This window comes from Abramis brama, assembly GCF_963993115.1.
Source record: "Abramis brama genome assembly, chromosome: 4".
Taxonomy (NCBI): domain Eukaryota; kingdom Metazoa; phylum Chordata; class Actinopteri; order Cypriniformes; family Leuciscidae; genus Abramis; species Abramis brama.
Window position 1 is genome coordinate 20,366,518 of NC_139966.1, and position 5,524 is coordinate 20,372,041.

General features: G+C 37.5%; 1 protein-coding gene across 1 annotated transcript in view; it reads left to right on the forward strand.

The window, feature by feature from the left end:
- Positions 1-526: 526 nt before the first annotated feature.
- Positions 527-5,524, forward strand: part of LOC311081122 (NLR family CARD domain-containing protein 3-like) — a 49,806-nt gene continuing 44,808 nt past the window's right edge. The window contains exon 1 of the mRNA XM_084111529.1: positions 527-609. The gene's annotated coding sequence lies outside the window, so the exon portion shown is untranslated. The remainder of the gene's footprint in view (positions 610-5,524) is intronic.

Sequence of the window (5,524 nt, forward strand, 5' to 3'; positions counted from 1 at the left end):
GTTTATTTGTTGTTGATATCTGAGGTAAAGCTGTGGTAAATTATGCAAACATAACGTGAGCGTCACTACGGGAAGCAGAAAGTGTCTTCAGACTTCACGTCTCTGTTTTCAGCGACAAATGCCGATCGGTTACATCAGCCAATGTCCAACACACCTAACATGACACATTCACAAGAGGAGCACATGGCAAGAACACGTGAGGGAAAAGGGAATCACATGACAGGAACCTTGACTATGGGTAAATTACAAAATTAAAGACATGAAACGTGAAAGTGAAAACAAAACCCAAACCAGCGTGACTTTTTTTATTCAATTATCTACAGTCTTCTGCAATGCCCTCCAAATCTTGTGAAGCCTGACAGTGCACTGGAGAACCAAATAAGAGACACAGAGACCAGATTGCTGCTCAGTTGTTTCTCAGTTTAATACAGTTGGACAGCGGATGTATGCGTCAATACATGTGTTAGCCTGTGTTCTGCTTGCGTCAAAGTTGCAGGCAGGAAAACCATAGAGAGGAAGAGAAAGTGTAGACAGATCACAGAATGCAAACTCAAACAGGGTGACAGAGAGCCAAAACATATTTTACACTGGCACAAATATCACATCACGGTAAGTCTTCAGGAATTAATCTTCAGGATTATAATGATATCGAGCTCTAGGGATTCTGCTTTTAGTTTAAATAAATTTACAGACTCTTTACAATCTGAAATATACAGAGGTGGAAAGTAAACATGTAAATGTTCAACGCTTCCGCTCTTCTGTAGGCCAGGCGTTGATTCACAGACGATCAGCTTTAGTGAGAAGATCGATTATGACAAACAGATGTATTTTTGATGGCTACAGAAAATCTATACTCTCCAATTAAAGTGTCTGCATTGTGATATTTAAAGGAAGAAGCCAGAGTAAATAAAATGATAAATTATTTAATGTTTTTTTCACCTATGTGAAAATGCTCAATAATAATAATAATAATAAACTAGATTAAAAAGTTTGTCTCGACAAACTTAAAGTTGGCTTGAGAAAGTTTGGACCAGAAAGTTTGAAGAAGTTTAAAGTAATCTTAAGTTTAAATTAGTTTGAAGTTTAAAAGTAGTTTGAAGTAGTTTAAAGTTAGATAGATAGATTTTGGATCCTCCTCCTTCCTATAGTTATGTTCAGCCCACGCATCACACAGTGTTTGTGCCACACTGGCATTGAGCAGATAGAAAAAGTAGCGTGTGAACAAAACGCACAAGATGTTTTAGAAAGGAATTAAATGTTGGTCAAACCGCGACTAAAGTTGCTGAGCCAGTGTTGTTTAATGAGGAAGAGGTTTTGTTGGACGCTGACATAATTTAAAAAAATCCAGAAAATAAATCAAACACTAAACAAGTTACAAATTTGTCAAAGACGAATCCCATGAGCTGTTCTCAGTCAGATGATGGGTTGATGAACACGAAGAGTCTGAAAGTGATGTTAGTGGAGACATACAGATGGATGTGGAGAGTGCTTACTCTTTCACCAAAATTCAGTCCTTTTTACAAAGAACTAAAGGCTTGAGACCAGTTAAAGTTGATGAGTTTTTCCCAGATTTAAAGTTGTTCCTTGATTCAGTTAAACTATTCATGAAAATACAGAACACCCCGGCCAACTGACCTTTACAGACCAAAAAACCTTTACAGTCTAAAAAAATATGATAAAAGTTAGCACAAATAGCTAATGATGGTTAAGTTTCTATTTTTTTCTTTTTTGTTTGTGTTAACCTCTCTGTTATGTTAAAATTAACATTTGCTATGTGTGACATAAAGCTGGGTTCTTTAAACATCAATGGTGCCAGAGAGGATGCAAAGAGAGTTTCCCTTATCAGTTTGTTTAAAGGGGTCATATAATGCCATTTTTGTACAAGCTAATATGATTCTTTAGGGTCTAAATTAAAAGTTTGTAATATACTTTAATTAAAAATTCTCATTAGTATTGTAAGAAAACACTAATTTTATCTGGTCAAAAACAGCTCTGTTTTCAGCACGCCATTTAAGTGCATGTGTCTTTAAATGATAATGAGCTTTGCTCACCCCGCCCCTCTGCTCTGTGCGTACACCGTAACACAATAACCATAACGCGTTGTTCATTATAAACCTGGGATTATGAATTATATTGAGAACGTCGTACATAGAAAACATGCCATAATGTACCCTGAGTGTAAACAGCTGTTTGCAAAGATTAATATAAATATTAATATAAAGGTTAATAAAACGTTACACTCATTTCTTCTTCTGGAGGTGCAGCAGGAACACGAATAGTTGGTACCGATCCTTTTTTCAGGAGCAGCTTCTTAGCAAAACCAGCTTTACTGACCCTCGTTTGTAAAGCAGTCTGGTGTGTGAAATGATTTGTGCAAACATGAAAGCATTGACGTTGATCGTGGGGAATATTCCCTTCGAAAACAAAACTCAGCCTTCAAAAACGTAAGCGGTTTGGATTTAGGAACATCAAAATGACTGCTGTGTTCCTTATTACACCCAAGAACAAAACACCACAATCGCTTAGACGCCATTCTGCTTATAGACAGTGCTCCAGCGCAGGGTTCTCAAGTCTCACACATTGGCCGTGAGACACATGCAATTCAACCAGTTCACACGCTCACACACCACACCATGTATTTCTCACGCTGAAAAGGCAATGCCAACCAAGTTGTCCTGCAAGCTTTATATATAACGTTGTATACGAGGCGCAGGCACACAAAGTGAAGTTTCCTGCCGCCAGCACGTATCTCGGCCAGATTGCATTCGTTACTAGGCAACATAGATGCGCGAACACACGGAAGTTGATGGAACATTCTCGGCCACCGTACGTTCGTTACTAGGTAACCAACAACATCGCGCGAACACACGACGTGATGGAGAAGGTAAGTTGGAAGAAAGCTTGTCTAACATTTTTAGGCTAGAACATTTAATATATAACCCATCGTATATATTATTATTGATGCAGTCAAAAACTACTTTGCAACCAGGCCAGAAGCTTTGGCTCAGTTTGGCTAGCTTACGTTATCTGAAACTAAGGGAAATGTTAGTGGGTATGGGAAGGAATGAAAGATGTAGGCTATTTCTTAATTTTATTTTAAATTATATATTATACTGTATTAATAGTCTTTCTAGTTACATTAAGGCTACATGTATTAAAGCAGAGTGCTCTGGGTAATATTTTATATCCTGTCAAAACATACATTAATCATTGCCACTGCATTTGTATTTTTCAAAGATGTCAGGGAAAAAGCAAAAATATATTTTACCATTTGAGATAATAATTAGCATTGTACCAGACTTTTTATAAGTTCAAGAAAATGATAATATTATTCATGACTCAAAAATGTATATTAAAAAAAACACTATAATAAAATATATACTACAACAAACATTTTTAAAAAAAAGTATGTTTAAACTAGTGCTGTCAAATCAATTAATCGCATCTAACATAAAAGTTTGTGTTTATATAATGTTTTAATATATTTGTTTTTCCAAACTGTTTGGAGTAATTTGTTATATTTTTGTAATTTTTGTATATTTATAATTTTGAAATATAACATTAAAGAGTATATTTGATGTGATGAATTGCTCTGTCATTTATCAGATTTACCAATTGTTATAATTTCAATTTGTGCTGGTTAATTATTAGCCTGGATGCCAGCCGAACTTAGCCCCGCCCACAAAATTTTTAGGTCGGGAAGTTCGGTCTGGACTCGCTCCGTTGAGGAGCTATTATGCCCGAACAAAAATTGTTCGGACCAATCAAATTGTCAGGGCGTGCTTTATACGATGATGGACAGATGAGCAACGGTAACGTAATCATCCACGTCATCAACGAGCGCTTGGGTTGAATTCAAATGACTGCCGCTGAAGAATTGAGATTTCACGAGTTCACGCTTACAAATAAGTCAGAATAAATGCATATTTGGCGTGCTGTCCGAGGAGAGGCTTCGGGCTCGGTATTTGGCCCGAACCCAAAGTACTCCCCCATATTCCTGGCTGTGGAAAAACAAGCCAATAGTGAGTGGAGGGATGCTGAAAACTGTCAAGGAATGTTAGGTGAGTTGACAGAGTGAATACATATATGTTTCCTCTCATGCTGATAGTGTAGACCGTAGACGGTTGATTGGATTGATTATTTGAACGTGCTCCTCCTGAACTTTGTTTATAAAACATCATGTGTAGATTCCGCCATCGCGTCTGTTATAGAAGATATCGACAGCGCATTAATTTTAAAAGAGGAACAGAGAACCGCGATCGGAAACATGAATAAAACACTTATGTCACTTACTCCGTTGCTCTGATTGGTTGTAGATCTATCCAATTGAGTGCAGAGGCATTTTTTTCCTGGTTCGGTTGAAACACGCCCCATAATCAAAGCTCAATGGAGCAGTATCAGACTCACATTCTGACTAGAATCTGAGTATGACGACGTCAGGCTAGTTAATTATGAACAAGGGGTAAAATTGGGGGGCGGGGATGGGCGGGGCTCCATTAGGGCTCTTCCCCTAACCGCATGTGATCTCACTCCAAGCTTTTGATAAAACTTGAGAACTCTGCCAGTGTATCAACAATGACCGCGCCAGTCTGCGCGGACTATGATTAACAGCTCGCTCACGAGCGAGGGCGGGTCTGTGTTGAAACGCTGCTGTCAATCAACAATCCTGGGAGGGGCGTCCCGTGTGACGTCTTGAACGGCTTGATTTGAGACAGGGGAAAACATAAGATTAAAAAAAAACACTGGATGGATTTTTATCATTTTATGATGGTTGTGTACAGGCACTGCCAACACACATTTCAGTACAATCAACTTGTAAAAGTGCATGTACCATTATATGACCCCTTTAAAGTTAAGGAATTTAATGTCAAGTCACCTTTATTTATATAGCGCTTTTTACAATACAGATTGTATCAAAGCAGCTTCACATTGATAACATGAAAATAATACAACAAAGTTTGTTTCTAGAAGAAAATTGCATCATCGTCCACCCTAAATAAGACAGATCAATAATATTGTTGAATATTTAATCCCACCGGTCACAATAGTGACCGTAAAAAAATGTTTCATTTCTAAGGCTATAAAAATGTTACTGAATGATCTATCAATGCATTTCCAGCAGATATTGAAATAATAAAGGGTCTCAATGAAATATGTGCAGTGTCGCATGTTTACTGTAAATTGTCACATGACCAGAGCTGTTTATTTCCTGTTTGTGCCAAGAGAAAAGGATGGCAGCAAGAAAGCTCCCAAAGAAAAGGGTGGTAAAGTATGTTAACATAAAGATAGGACATAGATTTTTGGTACACATCATGTTTAAGGTGTCTAGTATTGATATATGCATTTGCAATTACTCAACTTTGTTTAATGTGGTCATAGTACTCACAAACATGTCAACGGCAACAATAGTGACCGGTGGGATAACCCATTGTATCTACATACTAATACACATAGGCTAACTGTTCTACCTTACTTTCTGCTGCTACCTAACTTTCTATCTAATTTTACACACAGACACACACAC